Source organism: Scyliorhinus torazame, chromosome 2, assembly GCF_047496885.1.
Source record: "Scyliorhinus torazame isolate Kashiwa2021f chromosome 2, sScyTor2.1, whole genome shotgun sequence".
Taxonomy (NCBI): domain Eukaryota; kingdom Metazoa; phylum Chordata; class Chondrichthyes; order Carcharhiniformes; family Scyliorhinidae; genus Scyliorhinus; species Scyliorhinus torazame.
The window spans coordinates 260,952,503-260,976,683 of record NC_092708.1 but is presented as its reverse complement, the minus strand read 5'-3'; the positions used below and the strand labels follow the sequence as shown (position 1 = coordinate 260,976,683).

Genomic DNA, 24,181 nt, shown 5'->3' with positions numbered 1-24,181 from the left:
CCCAAGTGAATCCAGCCCTAACCTTAACCTCTGCAATGCACGCGCAACCGATGGCGTGCATTCATATACCTGCCTAACAGTGTTGCCTTTTACCCCTGCCACCACCCCCCACAGGAGAAACGCGCACACAACACCAGGGAGCATGTGAGGACTGGAGGAGGCCCAGCTGATGAGAGGCCACTGACCGAACATGAGGGAAGGGCCCTGGAACTGGCTGGTGGACCTGAGGACCGGGAGGTTGCTGATGCAGAGGTCGGGGGCCCACCAGCAAGTGAGTCACCGACAGGCCGTCCCCATATCCCCCCTCCCCCATATTCCCCCTCCCCCATATCCCCCCTCCCCCATATCACCTGATCACTGCCTGCGTGTCTAACCATGCATGCTTCATTGTGTATCGCAGGAGCAAACGTCAAGGCACCCATCCCCGCAGATGCAGACCGCCCGCATGATGCCCCTCGGAGACTACGGGAGACGGAGAGACCCGGACCCTCTGGCATGCGACGCCCGCACGATGCCCCTCGGAGACCACGGGAGACGGAGAGACCTCGAGCAACAGGGAGACGGCGTCCCCGTCTCATGCGGGTGCGGCGACGCAGGCGTGTGCCACCCAGCGACGAGAGGGGCAGCCACAGGCCCCCGTCACAGCTGAGCCACGAAACCACAACCCAGGACACCCCTACCCAGGACACCCCTACCCAGGAAACTGAAATACAGGACAGTGACACAGATTGGATGGGCGGCGACGAACCGCCACCCCAAAGTGCCATGGACTCAGAGTCGGACGATGCGCACGGCACAACGCCACTGCTGTCACCAACACCCTCCACCATTGCAGAGACGCTCACCTCGGTTGGGCACTTTAGTGATGAGGCGTCTGGTACACTCACTGGTGCGCACAACACAGCCGTCCCGGTACAGCAGGTGGAGGTAGGAGCAGCAGAGGGGCCGGGCGGTCGGAGGGCAGCCCGGCGCAAGCGAACACCTGCCGCCCAGATGGATCCCGGGTTCCTGGAGTTACCATACCCACCCATAGGTCCGATGCAACCACCGAACCTGAGACGAGCGAAGAGGGTGACGGCCAGCTTGCGGCGGCTGCAGTCGCAGGTGGAGGAGTCCACCCATGTCCAGGAGCTGGCAGTGGTGCCGGTCATGCGTACCACCCAGGCCGACACCGCACGGGTGGCGTCCGCGGTGGAGGCAATGGGTGCGACGGTGTCAGACATGGGGAGCGGTTTGCGAGGCCTGGGGCTTTCCGTGCAGGCGGCGTCTGTGGCCCAGGACATGGCTGCCCTCTCACAGGAGGCCATGAGCCAGCGCCAGCGGCAGATGGCAGAGGGGCTCAATCCGTGGCACAGTCTCTGAACGCCATGGCCCAGTCTCAGCAGGCCATGGCTCAGTCTCTGAAGGCCATAGCCCAGTCTCAGCAGGCCATGGCCCAGTCTCAGCAGGCCATGGCCCAGTCTCTGAAGGCCATAGCCCAGTCTCAGCAGGCCATGGCCCAGTCTCAGCAGGCCATGGCCCAGTCTCTGAAGGCCATAGCCCAGTCTCAGCAGGCCATGGCCCAGTCTCAGCAGTCCATAGCCCAATCTCTGCAGGCCATGGCCCAGTCTCAGCAGGCCATCGCTGAGGGCATCGGCGTCATTGCCCATGTGCGAGCCGGCGTCGCACAGTCACAGACAGGGATTGCCAACCCCCTGAGCTCCATGGCTGCAAACCTGCAGACCCCTGTCGATACCAGCACAGGCCTCCAGGACTGGCAGCGCCAGATGTCGGGGGGGGCGTTGGATGGCCAGTCCGTTCGCATCCCCCACCCATGTAGAGGCCTGGGGGCCATCGGGCACCCCGAGGGAGGAGGAGGTGCTAGGGCCTGTTCCGGGTCCCATTGTAGGGGAGGTCCCATTGTAGGGAGGTCACCTCGGGCTCCCCCCCTTCCGTCCCAGGTGCATCGGGTGGGCAACGGGTAGGACAGGCTGGCAGCTCGCCATCCCAGTCGCCCGGGCCGCAGCCTGGCCCATCTAGGCCAGGACGCCACAGGAAACGGCCGCCAAAGGGATCCCGAGTCAGAGGGCAGGAATCACAGGAGTCCACCTCCAGTTCTGCTGTACCGTCTGGGGAACCACCTAGGCGTAGTCAAAGGGCCTGTAAGGCCAAACAATTAGACACTGAGTAAGTTGGCACGGGTGCAGGGCACAGATGAGTTTTAGGGGCTAGGGCACGTGCATGAACTCCTTTCGTTATTAAAGTCAATGTTACACCTACAGAAGCTGCCTTTGTGCTCTGTCCAAAGCGTGCGGGGGTGTCATGTACGTTGAGCGCAAGTGTGTGTGTGAGGGGTGGTCTTACCTCAGCCCCAGGTGAGTCTGCCCCCTTCCCCCTCGGCCGCCATCAACATCCCCCGGGCAGAGGACGGGACCGTGCGCTGCAGTGTCACAGCCACATGCAGGGATGGTCCGGGTGGATAGTGGTCCTGTGGCCATGGGTCAGACATAGTCCAACGATGTGGAGCCAGGAGCTCATCGCAGGGCGGGTTGTCATCATCCTCCATGGCCTGCAATAGACACGCGTCCACCGGCAACTGTGTGAGCCCGGCCATTGTGCCGCAGGTGGATCGGCAAAGGGGGGGTGGTGTGCATGCGGGTGGGGTGGTTGGGTTTGGGGAGGGGGTGAGGGTGCTGGGTGTGGGGTGTGGGTGGTTGGGTGTTGCCATGGTGTGCGGTCTGTGGCCATACTACCCGATTCCCACGCCCATCTAGTCAGTGAAGAGGGCGTCTGTCAGCCTGTCCCGTGCCAGCTGGCCCAGCCGGTAACGGTGGACAGCCACCCGCCCGTGTCTAGCCCGTCTGCCCTGACCATTGCCCCCATACCCCTCATCTGGGGAGGACTGCGCCTCTTCCTGCTGCTCTTCCACTCCGCCGTCCTCTGCCTGCAGCACATCGCCCCTCTGCTGGGCTATATTGTGCAGGACGCAGCACACCACAATGATGCGGCCGACCCTATCTGACCGATACTGGAGGGCACCCCCATAGAGGTCCAGGCACCTGAAACGCATCTTCAGCACGCCAAAGCACCTCTCTATCACTCCCCTTGTCGCTACATGGGCATCATTGTAGCGGTTCTCCGCCTCATTACGTGGCCTCCGTATAGGCGTCATCAGCCACGATCGCAATGGGTAGCCCCTGTCACCCAGCAACCAGCCCCTCAGCCGGGGAAGGCGTCGCTCGTACATGCCGGGGATGTATGACCGCGACAACACGTATGAGTCGTGTACACTGCCCGGGTAACGGGCGCAGACGTGCAGGATCATCATGCGGTGGTCGCAGACCACCTGTATGTTCATCGAATAGGTCCCCTTCTTATTGGTGAACACGGCCCTGTTATCTGCAGGTGGCCGCATGGCGACGTGCATCCCATCAATCGCGCCCTGGACCATGGGGAACCCGGACACGGCAGAGAAGCCCACGGCCTGGGCATCTTGGCTGGCCCGGTCCATAGGGAAGCGGATGTAGCGGTGCGCAATGGCATATAGGGTGTCAGTCACTGCCCGGATGCACCGGTGCACCGCTGTCTGCGATAAGCCGGACAGATCCCCACTCGGTGCCTAGAATGACCCCGTTGCATAAAGGTTCAGGGCCACTGTAACCTTGACGGACACGGGGAGAGGGTGTCCCCCGCCAGTGCCACACGGTGGCAGATGTGTGCCACAGTTTCCCGGCTCATCCGGAGTCTCCTCCTGCATTCCCGGTCCGTGAGGTCCTGGTATGACAGCCGGGGGCCGGTACACACGGGGCGTCCTCGGGTGCCTCCGTTGCCGTGGGGCCGCGACGTCCTCCTCCCCCTCCTCGTCCTGTCGGTCAGGCGTCCCTCCAGCCTGGTCGGCTGCCGCCTGCCCCTCTGCGGCAGCCTGCGCCACCTCTCTGGCACGCTCCTCATCCTCCTCCTCATCCAGGGCAACATGGACATCAGCGGCTGCCGCCACGGCGGCCAACATCGCTGACTGACTGGAAAACATGACGGCCTGTGCAGGGGGGGGGGAACGACGACGACATGTCATCATTGCCCATACCCCCTCCTCCCCCCCAGCCAGGTGGCATGGACCGCATGGGTCCGACTGTTGGAGGCTGGCACCTGGCCAGGTGGACCAACTCACTTGCCCTCGCACCCCCCCCTCCCCAGCACGGACCCCCCCCCCCCACGTCCCTCCCCGGCACGGACCGCCCGTCCCCCTCCCCGGCACGGACCCCCCCTGTCCCCCTCCCCGGCACGGACCCCCCCCCCGGCACGGACCCCCCCCTCCGCGGCACGGAACCCCCCCCCCCATCCCTCCCCGGCACGGATCCCCCCACCGTCCCCCTCCCCGGCACGGACCCGTCCCCCTCCCCAGCACGGACCCCCCCCCGGCACGGACCCTGTCCCTCGTTCCCCTCCCCGGCACGGACCCCCCCGTCCCCGTCCCCCTCCCCGGCACGGACCCCCCCCCGTCCCCCTCCCCAGCACGGACCCCCCCCCCCCACCACGTCCCTCCCCGGCACGGACCCCACCGTCCCCCATCCCCCTCCCCAGCACGGACCCCCCCCCCCGTCCCCCCGTCCCCCTCCCTGGCAGTCATCCTCCCGTCCCCGGCACTCACCCCCCCTCCCGGCACTCCCCCGGAGCCCAACCCACTCTAACCACCCCCCCCCCACCCCCCGCTGCACACACACACACACACAACCCTACACACACCTCTCCCCCACACATACAGACTGCGGCCACGCCATCGCATCTCCAGCGGCCAACCCCCCAGGCCGTCACTCACCTCCACACTGGTCGGCGTCAACCATGAGCACTGGTTGACGCCAATTAATAGGTGGTTTGATTTCCGCCGAAGTGACCCGTGATCACGTCGGCGGGACTTCGGCCCATCCGGACGGGAGAATATCGGCAGCCCCGAAATCCATTGCCTTGCGCCCACCCGTGCCATTCTCCGAGGTGTGCGGTGCGATTGACGCCTCGCCGACTTTTCTCCCTTCGGAGAATTTGGCGGGCGGCAGGGGCGGGATTCACGACGGCCCACGGCGATTCTCCGACCCGGTGGGGGGTCGGAGAATCTCGCCCCTGGTCTCTATCAAACAGTCTTCATTTTATACCTATTTCCTTTATATAGTGCCATTCTTTTACTCACTAGAGATGTGCATTGTGTTGAAGAACTAGGATGGGCCAAATAACCTTTCTCACCTGGAACAATCTTGTGAAATTCATCAGGCTATTGTAGTGAGAGATTTTGTTAGTTCTTGATTGGCCAGCTTCTTACAGCAAAGTGTCTCAAACCAACTTATAGTCATGTGTAAATCAAATTTTTCAGTCGATATTACGCAGACACTTGCAGTTCAATAGGTTCATTGTGTGACGGCCGGAGAAAAGAGGTAATGGCGGGATTCTCTGACCCGCCACGCCAGAATCACGACTCGCGATCTGTCGGAGAATCGAACATGACCAAAAATTGAGGTCGGCACCAGGTGCCCAACGGAATGCCATGCTCCGGCTCCTCAATAGAGTGAATGGGCTCCATGCCACACCAGCATGCAAATTGTACAGTAACGGCCATTAGCAGTGATGCACGATCAATTGCACAAAGACTAAAGTTGGGTACAACTGTGGCTTTCTTACAGCCAGATGCGTGGCCTCCTGCTGTAGCTGGTGAAATGGCAGGGCACTGGAGGTCATGCATATTTATACAGTTCTCCCTGGGCGGAGCCAGCCGGCAGGAGCTACCGGCGAACCTGTAGTGCAGGTCCTACCTTACATCTCCTATTACCAGTGGATCACCACATTCACCCCCTGTTAAAAATGAGTCCGGCGGGGGTGACGTGAAACTATATACAATTAGTGCAATTATGTACAGTGGTAGGGAAAGAAAAGTCTATGTTGACGGTCCGGAGTCCGTCAACGGTTCAGCCGGTCCGGTGCTTTGGTGCTTCATTGGGAGCGGCGTAATGGTGGCGGCGAAGTCGGTGCTGGCGGTGGTGGAGGTGGCAGCGATGGCGGTGCTGATGCTGGTCAGTCATCGCGGAACTCCGGGAGCGTGCAGAAGTCCTCTTCGTCCACTTGTGCGGAAAAGGGGGGGGTGGGTGGTCTGGTGGGGTCAATATTGGCGGTGTGGTGGGAGGTGGGGGGGCGCATTGGTTGGGGGGGGGGGTTGGGGTGGAACCTGACGGTGCCAGGTCCCTGAGTGAGACAGTATCTTGGCGGCCGTCGGAGAACTCAACGTAGGCATAATGAGGGTTGGCGCGGAGCAGGTGAACCCTGTCCACCAAGGGGTCCGCCTTGTGGAGTCGGACGTGCTTATGGAGAAGAACCAGTCCTGGAGCAGTGAGCCAAGTCGGGAGCGACACCCCGGATGTGGACTTCCTGGGGAAGGTGAAAACACGTTCATGGGAGGTATTATTAGTGGCGGTGCACAATGGTGACCGGATGGAGTGTAGAGCATCAGGGAGGACCTCCTGCCAGCGAGAGGCTGGGAGGTTCCTGGACCGTAGGGCCAGCTGGACGGCCCTCCAAAACCGTCCCATTCTCCCGTTCTACTTGCCCGTTTCCCCAGGGGTTGTAGCTGGTCGTCCTGCTGGAGGCTATACCCCTGCTGAGCAGGAACTGACGCAGCTCATCGCTCATGAATGAGGATCCCCTGTCACTGTGGATGTAGGAGGGGAAACCGAACAGGGCGAAGATGGTGCTGAGGGCCTTGATGACGGTGGCAGACGTCATATTGGGGCATGGGATGGCGAAGGGGAATCTGGAGTACTTGTCGACCACACTGAGAATGTACGTGTTACGGTCGGTGGAGGGGAGGGGTCCTTTGAAATCCACGCTGAGGCGTTCAAAGGGGTACCATGCTCGCACGGTCCGGCCGGTAGAAGTGCGGCTTGCACTCCGCACAGACCTGGCAGACCCTGGTGACTGTCCTTACTTCCTCGATGGAGTAGGGCAGATTGCGAGCTTTGACCAGATGGTACAATCGAGTGACCCCTGGGTGACAAAGGCTGTCGTGTAGGGCCCGGAGTTGGTCCACTTGTGCGCTGGCACATGTACCTCGGGAGAGGGCGTCTGGGGGCTCGTTGAGTTTACCGGGGCGATACAAGATCTCGTAATTATAGGTGGAGAGCTCGATTCTCCACCACAAGATTTTGTCATTTTTGATCTTGCCCCGCTGCATGTTGTTGAACATGAAGGCTACCAACTGTTGGTCAGTGAGGAGAGTGAATCTCCTGCCGGCCAAGTAATGCCTCCAATGTCGCACAGCCTCAACGATAGCCTGGGCCTCCTTTTCGACGGATGAGTGCCGAATTTCGGAGGCATGGAGGGTGCGGGAAAAGAATGCCACGGGTCTGCCTGCCTGGTTTAGAGTGGCAGCAAGGGCGACGTCTGAAGCGTCGCTTTCTACTTGGAAAGGCAGTGACTCGTCCACTGCGCGCATCCTGGCCTTGGCGATGTCTGCTCTGATGCGGGCGAAAGCATGTTGTGCCTCGGCCGCGAGGGGGAATTGGGTGGACTGGATGAGTGGGCGGGCCTTGTCCGCATAGTTTGGGACCTACTGAGCGTAGTAGGAAAAGAACCCCAGGCAGCTTTTGAGGGCCTTGGAGCAGTGGGGGAGGGGAAGTTCCATGAGCATGCGGTCGGGGTCGGGCCCGAGAAGTCCGTTTTGGACTATATAGCTGAGAATGGCTAACCGGGTCGTGCTGAACACACACTTCTCTTTGTTGTAGGTCAGGTTGAGAAGAGTGGCAGTGCGGAGGAATTTATCGAGGTTGGCATCGTGGTCCTGCTGGTCATGGCCGCAGATGGTGACATTATCTAAGTACGGAAAGGTGGCCCGCAAACTGTACTGGTCGACCATTCAGTCCATTTCTCTTTGGAAGACCGAGACCCCATTTGTGACACCGAAAGGGACGCTAAGGAAATGGTAGAGGCGACCGTCCACCTCGTAGGCAGTGTATGGCCGGTTCAACTTCCGGATGGGGAGCTGGTGGTAGGCGGATTTCAGGTCAATTGTTGAGAAGACCCGGTACTGCGCAATCTGATTGACCATATCAGGTATGTGTGGGAGGGGGTACGCGTCGAGCTGCATGTACCGATTGATGGTCTGGCTGTAGTCCTCGACCATCCTGTGTTTCTCCCCAGTTTTAACCACTACCACTTGGGCTCTCCAGGGTCTGTTGCTGGCCTCGATAATACCCTCCTTAAGCAGCCGCTGGACTTCGGACCTGATGAAGGTCTTGTCCTGGGTGCTGTACCGTATGCTCCTCGTGGCAACGGGCTTGCAATCCGCAGTTAGATTGGCAAAAAGGGAGGGGGGATCGACCTTGAGGGTCGCGAGGCTGCAAACGGTATGGGGGGGGTAAAGGCCTGCCGAATTTGAGGGTGAGGCTCTGGAGGTTGCACTGGAAGTCCAGGCCCAACAGGAGTGCAGCGCAGAGATTAGGAAGGACATAGAGGCGGAAGTTACTAAATTCTACGCCCTGGACCGTGAGGGTGACTGTACAAAAGCCTCGGATCGGGACGGAGTGGGAACCGGAGGCTAGGGAGATCCTTTGATTGGCAGGGTGGACCGCGAGGGAGCAGCGCCTTACCGTATCTGGGTGAACGAAGCTTTCGGTGCTCCCGGAGTCCAGCAGGCACGAGGTCGCATGGCCGTTGATTTAACCGCCGTCGACGCGGTGGCCAGGTTGTGCGGGCGAGATTGGTCCAGCGTCATCGAAGCGAGCTGCGGGTAGCCATCGGATGCTTCGGGTGGCGAGCGTGTGCGGTTCCGATGTCGGGATGTCCGGGGACCCTGTGGCAAACAAGATGGCGGCGTCCATGGTGCGCACATTGCGGGGTCGGGACAAGATGGCGGTGCCCATGGTGCACACATTGCGGGGTCGGGACAAGTTGGCGGCACCTATGGGGCGCACGTGGCCGAAGGGGGACAAGATGGCGGCGCACATTAGTCGCACATGGACCCGGGAGGAGAAGATGGCGGCTCCCACTGTGCATATGGCGTGGGGGAGGGGGCGATAGCGGGCACGATCGCAGCGACTGCGCGGGCCTGGCACACAGCCGCAAAGTGGCCCTTTTTACTGCAGGCTTTACAAACTGCAGTGCGGGCCGGGCAGTGTTGGCGGGGGTGTTTCTGCTGACCGTATAAGTAGCAGCGGGGACCCCTGGGGTGCGCGGATCGGCGTGCGGCGCAGGCTTATTGCGAAGGCAGGGCCCCGGCTGAGGAGGTCGTCGGCGGGGTCCAGGAGGGATAGGAAGGGGTAGAAGGGTGGGCAGCGCGGCGGGAGAGGTACGATTGTACGTTACGGGATGCGACCGTCATGGAGAGCACCAAGGTTTTTGTCTCCGCCAGTTCGAGCGTGGCCCCTTCCAGCAATCGTTCTCGGATGCGGTCCGACGCAATCCCCGTCACGAAGGATTTGCGTGTTCAGCGGCCGTGACGGCCTGACAGTCACAGTCCCGGACGAGTGGAATTAGGGCCCGCCAGAAGTCTTCAATGGACTCACCAGGTAGTTGCGAACGGGTGGCAAGTACATGCCTGGCGAAGAGCATGTTCGCCTTCTGCGCGTAGTGTTCTTTGAGGAGTTCCATTGCTTTTGTGTAATTCATGGCGTCTTGGATCAACGGAAACACGCTGGAGCTCAGTCTGGAGTACAGGACGTTTATCTTCTGAGCCTCCGTTGGCGCGGAGTCCGCCGCATTGATGTAAGCCTCGAAACATGCTAGCCAGTGAGTAAAGTCTTTCCTGGCGTCGGGCGAGTGAGGATCCAGCTGCAGGCGATCGGGCTTAATTCTGATATCCATTCTGTGGAAAATCTGACTGTAATAAATTGATGCATGATCAATTGCACAAAGACTAAAGTTGGATACAACTGTGGCTTTATTACAGTCAGATGCGTGGCCTCCTGCTGCAGCTGGCAGAATGGCAGGGCACTGGAGGTCATGCATATTTATACAGTTCTCCCTGGGCGGAGCCAGCCGGCAGGAGCTACTGGCGAACCTGTAATGCAGGTCCTACCTTACATCTCCTATTACAGTGGATCACCACAAGCAGATCATTAATGGGCCCAACCCATTAGTCTGTACCCTCCTGTGATGCTCTGCCTCCACCAGGCAGAAGTGATGCTGGAGGGGTTCACTTGCAGTATTTAAAAACGGGAACCCGGCAACGTAGCTGCTTCGGGTGGAGGAGGTAAGGAAAGTTTCCAAAGGCACAACCATGGACTGGCAGTTGTGCCACTGATTGGAAGAGGGACTGCCAGGGTCAGGGTGAGCAGCGGGGGGTGACCTGGAGATGGGCAGTGAGTTTGGGGTGTACCCCCCGGGTGTATGGGCACAGGTCGGCATTGCTGCGGCCTGCAAGACAGCCATCTGGCTTGTGAAGGAAAATGGGAAAGATGTCACTTGAAACATGAAGGTCTGATAAAACCTGAAGGAATATGAGAAAAAGCAAGCAAAAATCCCACAAAGGGTTAACAGCATTCAGAAAAGAGGGTCTGAAATGCAGACAGCCTTTATCACACAGGAGTTAAGAGAACAGCTCTAAAATAGCTTATGCTGTAATCTGATACTTTTCTTTCCAGTTAGAGAAATTCTAGCAAATTAAGTTTTTTTTGTCACATAAAGGGAGCAGTATTCCACCCTTTTATAGAAGTTAATTAGTTTAGCAAACAATTGATTAGAATTGCCAGAATCATAAGTGAATTACGTGAAATAATATGCATTTGTGAATAATAGAAACTTCATGTCATCAGTTAAAAGTGGAAGTCTGGAGATAAGAAGAGAGATTGTCAAGGGGGCCACGAAGGTCTAAACAATCGGATCGGAAAATCCAGAAACAAGGGGCGAGATTCTCCGACCCCCCACCGGGTCGGAGAATCCCCGTGGGCCGTCGTGAATTCCGCCCCCGCCGCCCGCCGAATTCTCCGAAGGGAGAAAGGTCCGCGGGGCGTCAATCGCGCCGCACGCCTCGGAGAATGGCACGGGTGGGCGCGAGACAATGGATTTCGGGGCTGCCGAAATTCTCCCGTCCGGATGGGCCGACCCCATGGTCACGTCGGCGTAAATCAAAACACCTTTCAATCGACGTCAACCAGTGCTCAAGGTTGACGCCGACCAGCGTGGAGGTGGGTGACGGCCTGGGGGGTTGGCCACTGGAGAGGTGATGGCGTGGCCTCAGTCTGTATGTGTGGGGGAGAGGTGTGTGTAGGGGTGTGTGTGTGTGTGTGTGTGTGTGTGTGTGCGCGGGGCGGGCGGGGGGGGGGGGTAGAGTGGGGTGGGCTCCGTGGGAGTGGCGGGGGGGGGGGTGAGTGCCGGGGACGGGAGGATGACTGCCGGGGAGGGGGACGGGGGTCCGTGCCGGGGAGGGGGACGGGGAGGTGCGTGCCGGGGAGGGGGACGGGGGGGTCCGTGCCGGGGAGGGGGACGGGGAGGTGAGTGCCGGGGAGGGGGACGGGGGTCCGTGCCGGGGAGGGGGACGGGGGGGTCCATGCCGGGGAGGGCGACGGGGAGGTGCATGCCGGGGAGGGGGACGAGGGGTCCGTGCCGGGGAGGGAGACGCGGAGGTGCGTGCCGGGGAGGCGGACGGGGGTCCGTGCCTGGGAGGGGGACGGGGAGGTGTGTGCCGGGGAGGGGGACGGGGGTCCGTGCCGGGGAGGGGGATGGGGAGGTCCGTGCCGGGGAGGGGGACGGGGGGGTCCATGCCGGGGAGGGCGACGGGGAGGTGCATGCCGGGGAGGGGGACGGGGACGGGGGGTCCGTGCCGGGGACGGGGGGTCCGTGCCGGGGACGGGGGGTCCGTGCCGGGGAGGGAGACGCGGAGGTGCGTGCCGGGGAGGCGGACGGGGGTCCGTGCCTGGGAGGGGGACGGGGAGGTCCGTGCCGGGGAGGGGGGCGTGGAGGTGCGTGCCAGGGAGGGGGACGGGGAGGTGCGTGCCGGGGAGGGGGACGGGGGGGTCCGTGCGGGGGAGGGGGGGGGGGGGGGGGGAGGTGCGTGCCGGGGGGGGGGGGGTCCGTGCCGGGGAGGGGGACGGGGAGATCCGTGCCGGGGAGGGGTGCGAGGAGGTGCGTGCCGGGGAGGTGCGTGCCGGGGAGGGGGGGCGGGGAGGTGCGCGCCAGGGAGGGGGACGGGGAGGTGCGTGCCGGGGAGGGGGACGGGGGTCCGTGCCGGGGAGGGGGGTGGGGAGGTCCGTGCCGGGGAGGGGGACGGGGGGGTCCATGCCGGGGACGGCGACGGGGAGGTGCATGCCGGGGAGGGGGACGGGGACGGGGGGTCCGTGCCGGGGAGGGAGACGCGGAGGTGCGTGCTGGGGAGGCGGACGGGGGTCCGTGCCTGGGAGGGGGACGGGGAGGTCTGTGCCGGGGAGGGGGGCGGGGAGGTGCGTGCCAGGGAGGGGGGCGGGGGACGGGGAGGTGCGTGCCGGGGAGAGGAACGGGGGGGGGGGGTGGGGTCCGTGCGGGGGAGGGGGGCGGAGGTCCGTGCCGGGGAGGGGTGCGAGGACGTGCGTGCCGGGTGGGTGCGTGCCGGGGAGGGGGGGCGGGGAGGTGCGATCCAGGGAGTGGGACGGGGAGGTGCGTGCCGGGGAGGGTGATGGGGGGTGCGTGCCGGGGAGGGGGACGGGGAGGTGAGTGCCAGGGAGAGGGACGGGAGGTGCGTGCCAGGGAGGGATATGGGGAGGTGCGTGCCGGGGAAGGGGATGGGGAGGTGCGTGCCGGGGAGGTGCGTGCCGGTGAGGGGGACGGGGGACGGGGGGGTGTCCGTGCCAGGGGTGGGGGGTGTCCGTGCCGGGGAGGGGGACGGGGAGGTGCGTGCCGGGGAGGGGGACGGGGACGGGGGGTGGGGGTGTGCGTGCCGGGGGGGGGTCCGTGCTGGGCAGGGGGACGGGGAGGTGCGTGCCGCGGAGGGGGACGGGGAGGTTCGTGCCAGGGAGGGGGACGCGGAGGTGCGTGCCGGGGAGGGGGACAGGGAGGTGCGTGCCGGGGAGGTGCGTGCCGGGGAGGGGGAATGCGAGGGCAAGTGAGTTGGTCCACCTGGCCAGGTGCCAGCCTCTAACAGTCGGACCCATGAGGTCCATGCCACCTGGCTGGGGGGAGGAGGGGGTATGGGTAATGATGACATGTCGTTGTCCCCCCCCCCCCCCCCACCCCCCAACCCTCAGGCCGTCATGTTTTCTGGTCAGCCAGCGATGTTGGCCGCCGTGGCGGCAGCCGCTAATGTCCATGTTGCCCTGGATGAGGAGGGGGAGGAGCGTGCCAGAGAGGCGGCGCAGGCTGCCGCAGAGGGGCAGGTGGCAGCCGACCAGGCTGGAGGGACACCCTCCCAACAGGACGAGGAGGGGGAGGAGGACGTCGCGGCCCCACGGCAACGGAGGCACCCGAGGACGCCCCGTGTGTACCGGCCCCGGCTGTCGTACCAGGACCTCACAGACCGGGAATGCAGGAGGAGACTCCGGATGAGCCGGGAAACCATGGCACACATCTGCCACCTCTGGCACACCTGTCACCACGTGGCACTGGCGGGGGACACACTCTCCCCGTGTCCGTCAAGGTTATGGTGGCCCTGAACCTTTATGCAATGGGGTCATTCCAGGCACCGAGTGGGGACCTGTCCGGCATATCGCAGACATCGGTGCACCGGTGCATCCGGGCAGTGACAGACGCCCTATATGCCATTGCGTACCGCTACATCCGCCTCCCTGTGGACCGGGCCAGCCAAGATGCCCGGGCCGTGGGCTTCTCTGCCGTGGCCGGGTTCCCCATGGTCCAGGGCGCGATTGATGGGATGCACGTCGCCGCGCGGCCACCTGCAGATAACAGGGCCGTGTTCACCAATAGGAAGGGGACCTATTCGATGAACATACAGGTGGTCTGCGACCACCGCATGATGATCCTGCACGTCTGCGTCCGTTACCCGGGCAGTGTACACGACTCATTCGTGTTGTCGCGGTCATACATCCCCGGCATGTACGAGGGCCACCATCCCCGGCATGTACGAGGGCCGCCATCCCCGGCTGAGGGGCTGGTTGCTGGGCGACAGGGGCTACCCATTGCGATTGTGGCTGATGACGCCTATACGGAGGCCACGCAATGAGGCGGAGAACCGCTACAATGATGCCCATGTAGCGACAAGGGGAGGGATAGAGAGGTGCTTTGGCGTGCTGAAGATGCGTTTCAGGTGCCTGGACCTCTCTGGGGGTGCCCTCCAGTATCGGTCAGATAGGGTCGGCCGCATCATTGTGGTGTGCTGCGTCCTGCACAATATAGCCCAGCAGAGGGGCGATGTGCCGCAGGCAGAGGACGGCGGAGTGGAGGAGCAGCAGGAAGAGGCGCAGTCCTCCCCAGATGAGGGGGATGGGGGCAATGGTCAGGGCAGACGGGCTAGACATGGGCGGGTGGCTGTCCACCATTACCGGCTGGGCCAGGGACAGGCTGATAGACGCCCGCTTCACTGACTAGATGGGCGTGGGAATCGGGTAGTATGGCCACAGACCGCACACCATGGCAACACCCAACCACCCACACCCCCCACCCATCCAGCCATCCAGCACCCTCCCCCACCCTCCCGAACCCCACCCACCCCACCCGCATGCACACCACCACCCCATTGCCGATCCACGGCCGGGCTCACACAGTTGCCGGTGGACGCGTGTCTATTGCAGGCCATGGAGGATGATGACAACCCGCTCTGCGATGAGCTCCTGGCTCCACATCGTTGGACGATGTCTGACCCATGGCCACAGTACCACCATCCACCCGGACCATCCCTGCATGCGGCTGTGACACTGCAGCGCACGGTCCCGTCCTCTGCCCGGGGGGATGTTGATGGCGGCCTAGGTGGAAGGGGGCAGACTCACCTGGGGCTGAGGTAAGACCACCCCTCACACACACACCTGCGCTCAACGTACATGACACCCCCGCACGCTTTGGACAGAGCACAAAGGCAGCTTCTGTAGGTGTAACATTGACTTTAATAACGAAAGGAGTTCATGCACGTGCCCTAGCCCCTAAAACTCATCTGTGCCCTGCACCCGCGCCAACTTACTCAGTGTCTAATTGTTTGGCCTTACAGGCCCTTTGACTACGCCTAGGTGGTTCCCCAGACGGTACAGCAGAACTGGAGGTGGACTCCTGTGATTCCTGCCCTCTGACACGGGATCCCTTTGGCGGCCGTTTCCTGTGGCGTCCCGGCCTAGATGGGCCAGGCTGCGGCCCGGGCGACTGGGATGGCGAGCTGCCAGCCTGTCCTGCCCGTTGCCCACCCGATGCACCTGGGACGGAAGGGGGGAAGCCAAGGTGTTGAGGTGTTCCGGGACCTCCCCTACAATGGGAAGCGGAACGTGCCCCAGCACCTCCTCCTCCCTCGGGGTGCCCGATGGCCCCCAGGCCTCTACATGGGTGGGGGATGCGAACGGACTGGCCATCCGACACCCCCCGCGACATCTGGCGCTGCCAGTCCTGGAGGCCCGTGCTGGTATCGACAGGGGTCTGCAGGTTTGCAGCCATGGAGCTCAGGGGGTTGGCAAACCCTGTCTGTGACTGCGACGCCGGCTCGCACATGGGCAATGACGCCGATGCCCTCAGCGATGGCCTGCTGAGACTGGGCCATGGCTTGCTGAGACTGGGCTATGGCCTTCAGAGACTGGGCCATGGCCTGCTGAGACTGGGCCATGGCCTTCAGAGACTGTGCCACGGAGTTGAGCCCCTCTGCCATCTGCCGCTGGCGCTGGCTCATGGCCTCCTGTGAGAGGGCAGCCATGTCCTGGGCCACAGACGCCACCTGCACGGAAAGCCCCAGGCCTCGCAAACCGCTCCCCATGTCTGACACCGTCGCACCCATTGCCTCCACCGCGGATGCCACCCGTGCGGTGTCGGCCTGGGTGGCACGCATGACCGGCACCACTCCCAGCTCCTGGACGCGACTGCAGCCGCCGCAAGCTGGCCATCACCCTCTTCGCTTGTCCCAGGTTCGGTGGTTGCATCGGACCTATGGGTGGGTGTGGTAACTCCAGGAACCCAGGATCCATCTGGGCGGCAGATGTTCGCTTGCGCCGGGCTGCCCTCCGACCGCCCGGCCCTCTGCTGCTCCTACCTCCACCTGCTGTACCGGGACGGCTGTGTTGTGCGCACTAGTGAGTGTACCAGATGCCTCATCACTAAAGTGCCCAACCGAGGTGAGTGTTTCTGCGATGGTGGAGGGTGTTGGTGACAGCAGTGGCGTTGTGTCGTGCGCATCGTCCGACTCTGAGTCCATGGCACTTTGGGGTGGCAGTTCGTCTCTACCCATCCAATCTGTGTCACTGTCCTGTATTTCAGTTTCCTGGGTAGGGGTGTCCTGGGTAGGGATGTCCTGGATTGTGGTTTCGTGGCTCGGCTGTGGCGGGGGCCTGTGGCTGCCCCTCTCGTCGCTGGGTGGCACACGCCTGCGTCGCCGCACCCGCATGAGACGGAGGCGCCGTCTCCCTGTTCTCCAGGTTTCTCCGTCGCCCGTGGTCTCCGAGGGGCATCGTGCGGGCGTCGCATGCCAGAGGGTCCGGGTCTCTCCGTCTCCCGTGGCCTCCGAGGGGCATCATGCAGGCGGTCTGCATCTGCGGGGATGGGTGCCTCAACGTTTGCTCCTGCGATACACAATGAAGCATGCATGGTTCGACACGCAGGCAGTGATCAGGTGATATGGGGGAGGGGGGATATGGGGGAGGGGGAATATGGGGGAGGGGGGATATGGGGAGGGGGGATATGGGGGAGGAGGGATATGGGGGAGGGGGTATATGGGGGAGGGGGGATTTGGGGGAGGGGGATATGGGGGAGGGGGGATATGGATATCGGGCGGGGGCGGGGCTCACCCTGGCTGCCCTGACAAGGTCGTTCTCTTTCTTGTGGCACTGGGTGCCTGTCCGTGGTGTCAGGGCCACAGCGGTGACGGCCTCTGCCACCTCCCTCCACAGACGCCGGCTGTGGCGTGGGGCGACTCTGTGGCCGTGTCTGGGATACAGGGCCTCCCTCCTCTGCGTCCAGGAGCGCCTCAATGTCGCGGGACTGGAACCTCGGGGCTGAGCGGCGGGCGGTCATCGGGTCGGGTGGGGGGAGCAGTACGTCTTATGAGCCGCACGGCGTGAACCACGTGAGCAAGCGCGGATAGCGTCACGTCGCTGCTAGCCTATTCCGGGCCGGAGACTTTGCGACGTTTGGGGCGGCGCGATGCAGGTGGGATTTGCGCCGTTTTGGGCGCCGGTCGGTGGACATCGCGCCGATATCGGAGAATCCCGCCCAAGATCTTTTATACTTGTTGTACAGACAGTGATGTTATCTTTTTAAGTAAAATAAAGTCAGTTAAAAATTTATTCTAACCTGAAATAGTGGTTCTTGCAAAATTGTCAAAGTCTACTTTATTATGCCTCAGCAAGGCGGGACCCAGGATCGAAGCTATCGAGTGGCAAGTAGATAAAACCTTCTTTGTAGATATAGGTCATACCGGAATAACTTGAAATATTAGTTTGACATGAATAGCACCTACTTAAGTCTGCAAAGGAGTCAAGGAGGGAAAATCCTTGTACACCATTTGGAAAATCTTTTTGATCCTTTTTGGTTTTGGGGGATATTTCTAATAAAAGTGGTGATTTTAATTCAGGCTGCACACTCCACTGACTGCACACTCCACCATGTCCCAAAAATGTGCAGAGCACCACGCCCCCAGGCCACCCCGCAGGGACCCCCAGACCCCAGCCGATCCACCAACAAGATGTGCATGGCACAGCGTAGCCAATGGCCCACAAAGTGCTGGCACCCCTCAATACGCCCATCCTCGGCACTGCCCCACTGCAGGAGCAGGGGAGGGCGCACCCCAAACAGCGCACGCAGGCATCATGGCCCTTGCCATCCTCCCTGGCACAGTGACCCCCAGGGCAGATGCTCCACTAGTGGCACCAGCAGCCAGCCCATCCTGCGGGAACACTGGCTGTTACCAAGCCCCACCTGCCCACTGCATCCCTGCTCCAATCCACCCTGCCTCCGGACAGGTAGGCAGAACCCATGCGTCACACAGAGGATCCACAGCACACCGCATCTATGGTCCCAACAGGTGCCCATCCCCCTTGCCCAGCTCCGACCGTGGTCCCTGTCCTAATGCATGCCATCAGGCATGGAGCCGGTTGATGACATGTTGTGGCCCCCCCGCAACCTGGTGGCACCCTGCTGACAGGGTAGCCCTCAGCCCACCCAAGGAGGGCGTCACAGGAAGGAGCAGGATGGAGCCACAGAGTGGAACACTGACAGGGATGTGTGGCGGGCAGGAAGCCTGCTAGTGACAGGCACCGGCGGGGAGGGAAGAGTATCGAGGGGAACGGTAGGGGCTCGGATCAGAAAGGGGGAGGAGGACATGCGTTTTGGGGGACATGCGGGTGCAGGGTCTGCAGTGCAGGCCAGGGCCACCATGTAGCCCACTGGACCTGATTGGACACGGGAGTACTCACCATGCTAACATGTCTTCCCTTTACCCCCTGCAGAAAATGGATTTCGGAGTACAGCTGGGTGTGGTTGGCATCTGCATGGCCGCCACAGCCTTGGCTGATGCAATGAGGCTGCATGAACAGACGGGGGGACCCTGCAGAACATGAGCCTGCCCTGGAGGAGCAGGAGCCAGCCTGTGATGATGGAGAGCCGCCCGTCAGCAGGCCGAGGAGGAAGTGGGAAGGAGGCGTCGCATCAGGCCTCATGGATACCGGCAGCGCCTGAAGTATGAGAACCTGCCGGACCAAGTCTGCCACCGCCGACTGTGGTTGAACAGGGGATCTGTGCGACATGTGTACCATATCATAGCGCACCTGGAACCGCGGGAGGATGGGGGCGGACACCCGCTCCTGGTGGCCGTCATGGTGACAGTCGCCCTGAACCTTTTTCCATGGGTGCTGAGGTGCTGAGTGGGGACCTGTCTGGGATCTCCCAGACCTCCGTGCACAGGTGCATCCATGCCGTAATGGATGGCCTGTATGCCCAGGCGGAAGAATACATTACCTTTGGCGTAGACCAAGCACACCAGATTGCCTGGGCAGCATGCCCCAGGTCCAGGGAGGTAATCAACAGGATGCATATCACGCACCGGCGCGTGAGTGGGTGCCCTTCAGAAATTGGAATGTGCGGTTGGTGTACGACCACCAGCAGCAGATCGTGCAAGTCTGCGCCCGATATTCAGCTAGCCTTTGACCTGGCACACTCGACAATGCCCAACACCTTCGACTCAATACCCCGGGTGAGGGGTTGGCTCCTGGGCGACAGGGGCTATCCGCTGCAGCCAAAGCTGATGATGCCTATCCGGAAACCTCTTAAAGGGCACCCATGCAGCAACAGGGCTTCATCGAGCGGTGCATTGGCGTACTGAAGGTGCAGTTCAGGTGCCTGGTCCACTCTGGAGGGGTCCTCTAGTACAGCCCTGGAAGGATCTCCTGCATTGTGGTGGCCTGCTGCGTCCTCCATAAAATTCGCAGCAGAGGGGGGACATGCTGGAGGAGGTGGAGGAATGGCATGCCTCGGCCGATGAGGAGGACATGGAGGTTTGCCATGATGAGCAGGGCATGGGGTCCAGCTAGGCACAGGAGGCTGTATGACACACCTGCCAGGGCGATCTAATCGCCTCCAGGTTCGCTGACTAGGGGGCCAGAACCGCCGCCCCTCCCACCCGCACCCCCACCGTGGATACCACCCCTCCTTGCACCCCATCACGCCATCCTCCTCCAAGCATCCCACCAGCGGCACTGCAGGGTTTTAAGCCCTGGGTCGGCAACTTCAGCGGGACTGGTCCATGGGGAGGAGGATGACAACACGCTCCGCGATGAGCTCTGGTTCTCTGCAATGTCTGACAATGTCTGACTCGTGCTCTGGCACTGGTTGGGAGGGGGATTCAGAAATGCTGCGGTGTTCCAGTGTCTCCTCTGTGGGTTTCACCTGCACAGGCCCCATCACCTCCTCCTCCCTCGAGGTGCCTGATGGCCCCTGGACTAATCCATGGGACGGGCTCTGCCATCACCTGGCGCTGCCAGTCCTGGAGACCTGCTCCCAACTTGGCCAGAATCTTCATGCTTGTGGCCATGAAGCACAGGGACTGTGCCACGTCCCTCTGGGACTGGGCCAAGTTCCTCTGGGACTGGCACCAGGCTAATGCTCTTGATGCCTACAGCCATGGCCATTTGTAATTAGGCCACACTCTGGTGCACCGCAGCAATGTCCATGTGGTCCTGGTACATGGCTGCCTGTAACATGGCCGTCCTGTCCTGTGTCTCAGCCACCACCCACACAGTGTGCCCCAGGCCTTGGACATCCTGACCCAATGTTGAAACCTTCGCAGCCAAGGCCTCCATCACGGACACCAGCCATGCGGTGTTGGCCTGGGTAGCATGCATTGTCGTCACTGCCTCCTGCGCCCGCAGGCGGTCGGATCCCTCTAACTGCACTTGATTGCTGAAACCCCCTCAGGTAACACCCAGCTCTGCGCTTGCATCTCCAACATCGATGGGGCCGTCCTTTTCAGAAGCACAAGACCTATCTGCACGAGAAGCTAGTCACTGGGGTCAGGCCACCCTCCGATTGTCCGCCCCCTCGGGGTTCCTACCACCAGCTGATGCACCACTTCATGTGTGTGGTGAGCTCCAAGAGTGTCCCAGGAGCCTCTTCACTAACATGCCCATCTGAGGTGTGTCTCTGGGATGAACAAAGAACAAAGAAATGTACAGCACAGGAACAGGCCCTTCGACCCTCCAAGCCCGTGCCGACCATGCTGCCCGACTAAACTACAATCTTCTACACTTCCTGGGTCCTTATCCTTCTATTCCCATCCTATTCATATATTTGTCAAGATGCCCCTTAAATGTCCCTATCGTCCCTGCTTCCACTACCTCCTCCGGTAGCGAGTTCCAGGCACCCACTACCCTCTGTGTAAAAAACTTGCCTCGTACATCTACTCTAAACCTTGCCCCTCTCACCTTAAACCTATGCCCCCTAGTAATTGACCCCTCTACCCTGGGGAAAAGCCTCTGACTATCCACTCTGTCTATGCCCCTCATAATTTTGTATACCTCTATCAGGTCTTCCCTCAACCTCCTTCGTTCCAGTGAGAACAAACCGAGTTTATTCAATCGCTCCTCATAGCTAATGCCCTCCATACCAGGCAACATTCTGGTAAATCTCTTCTGCACCCTCTCTAAAGCCTCCACATCCTTTTGGTAGTGTGGCGACCAGAATTGAACACTATACTCCAAGTGTGGCCTAACTAAGGTTCTATACAGCTGCAACATGACTTGCCAATTCTTATACTCAATGCCCCGGCCAATGAAGGCAAGCATGCCGTATGCCTTCTTGACTACCTTCTCCACCTGTGTTGCCCCTTTCAATGACCTGTGGACCTGTACTCCTAGATCTCTTTGACTTTCAATACTCTTGAGGGTTCTACCATTCACTGTATATTCCCTACCTGCATTAGACCTTCCAAAATGCATTACCTCACATTTGTCCGGATTAAACTCCATCTGCCATCTCTCCGCCCAAGTCTCCAAACAATCTAAATCCTGCTGTATCCTCCGACAGTCCTCATCGCTATCCGCAATTCCACCAACCTTTGTGTCGTCTGCAAACTTACTAATCAGACCAGTTACATTTTCCTCCAAATCATTTATATATACTACAAAGAGCAAAGGTCCCAGCACTGATCCCTGTGGAACACCACTGGTCACAGCCCTCCAATTAGAAAAGCATCCCTCCATTGCTACTCTCTGCCTTCTATGGCCTAGCCAGTTCTGTATCCACCTTGCCAGCTCACCCCTGATCCCGTGTGACTTCACCTTTTGTACTAGTCTACCATGAGGGACCTTGTCAAAGGCCTTACTGAAGTCCATATAGACAACATCTACTGCCCTACCTGCATCAATCATCTTAGTGACCTCCTCGAAAAACTCTATCAAGTTAGTGAGACACGACCTCCCCTTCACAAAACCGTGCTGCCTCTCACTAATACGTCCATTTGCTTCCAAATGGGAGTAGATCCTGTCTCGAAGAATTCTCTCCAGTAATTTCCCTACCACTGAAGTAAGGCTCACCGGCCTGTAGTTCCCGGGATTATCCTTGCTACCCTTCTTAAACAGAGGAACAACATTGGCTATTCTCCAGTCCTCCGGGACATCCCCTGAAGACAGTGAGGATCCAAAGATTTCTGTCAAGGCCTCAGCAATTTCCTCTCCAGCCTCCTTCAGTATTCTGGGGTAGATCCCATCAGGCCCTGGGGACTTATCTACCTTAATATTTTTTAAGACACCCAACACCTCGTCTTTTTGGATCACAATGTGACCCAGGCTATCTACACCCCCTTCTCCAGACTCAACATCTACCAATTCCTTCTCTTTGGTGAATACTGATGCAAAGTATTCATTTAGTACCTCGCCCATTTCCTCTGGCTCCACACATAGATTCCCTTGCCTATCCTTCAGTGGGCCAACCCTTTCCCTGGCTACCCTCTTGCTTTTTATGTACGTGTAAAAAGCCTTGGGATTTTCCTTAACCCTATTTGCCAATGACTTTTCGTGACCCCTTCTAGCCCTCCTGACTCCTTGCTTAAGTTCCTTCCTACTTTCCTTATATTCCACGCAGGCTTCGTCTGCTCCCAGCCTTTTAGCCCTGACAAATGCCTCCTTTTTCTTTTTGACGAGGCCTACAATATCACTCGTCATCCAAGGTTCCCGAAAATTGCCGTATTTATCTTTCTTCCTCACAGGAACATGCCGGTCCTGTATTCCTTTCAACTGCCACTTGAAAGCCTCCCACATGTCAGATGTTGATTTGCCCTCAAACATCCGCCCCCAATCTATGTTCTTCAGTTCCCGCCTAATATTGTTATAATTAGCCTTCCCCCAATTTAGCACATTCATCCTCGGACCACTCTTATCCTTGTCCACCAGTACTTTAAAACTTACTGAATTGTGGTCACTGTTACCGAAATGCTCCCCTACTGAAACATCTACCACCTGGCCGGGCTCATTCCCCAATACCAGGTCCAGTACCGCCCCTTCCCTAGTTGGACTGTCTACATATTGTTTTAAGAAGCCCTCCTGGATGCTCCTTACAAACTCCGCCCCGTCTAAGCCCCTGGCACTAAGTGAGTCCCAGTCAATATTGGGGAAGTTGAAGTCTCCCATCACCACAACCCTGTTGTTTTTACTCTTTTCCAAAATCTGTCTACCTATCTGCTCCTTTATCTCCCGCTGGCTGTTGGGAGGCCTGTAGTATGCCCCCAACATTGTGACTGCACCCTTCTTATTCCTGATCTCTACCCATATAGCCTCACTGCCCTCTGAGGTGTCCTCTCGCAGTACAGCTGTGATATTCTCCCGAACAAGTAGCGCAACTCCGCCTCCCCTTTTACATCCCCCTCTATCCCGCCTGAAACATCCAAATCCTGGAACGTTTAGCTGCCAATCCTGCCCTTCCCTCAACCAGGTCTCTGTAATGGCAACAACATCATAGTTCCAAGTACTAATCCAAGCTCTAAGTTCATCTGCCTTACCCGTAATGCTCCTTGCATTAAAACATATGCACTTCAGGCCACCAGACCCGCTGTGTTCAGCAACTTCTCCCCGTCTGCTCTGCCTCAGAGCCACACTGTCCCTATTCCCTAGTTCTCCCTCAACGCTCTCACCTTCTGACCTATTGCTCCCGTGCCCACCCCCCTGCCATACTAGTTTAAACCCTCCCGTGTGACACTAGCAAACCTCGCGGCCAGGATATTTATGCCTCTCCGGTTTAGATGCAACCCGTCCTTCTTATACAGGTCACACCTGCCCCGGAAGAGCTCCCAGTGGTCCAGATAATGGAAACCCTCCCTCCTACACCAGCTGTTTAGCCACGTGTTTATCTGCTCTATCTTCCTATATCTAGCCTCACTGGCACGTGGCACAGGGAGTAATCCCTGTACTTTTCTATGTTCTATGTTCTATTACAACCCTCGAGGTCCTGTCTTTTAACTTTCTGCCTAGCTCCCTGAACTCCTGCTGCAGGACCTCATGCCCCTTCCTGCCTATGTCGTTAGTACCAATATGTACAACGACCTTTGCCTGTTTGCCCTCCCCCTTCAGGATTCCCTCTACCCGTTCGGAGACATCCTGGACCCTGGCACCAGGGAGGCAACATACCATCCTGG

At 60.1% G+C, this 24,181-nt stretch overlaps 1 protein-coding gene across 5 annotated transcripts in view; it reads right to left on the bottom strand.

Moving 5' to 3' along the window:
• The window catches only part of ccdc135 (coiled-coil domain containing 135), a 303,907-nt gene that overhangs the window by 85,477 nt on the left and 194,249 nt on the right, over positions 1–24,181 (bottom strand). The window lies entirely within an intron of this gene.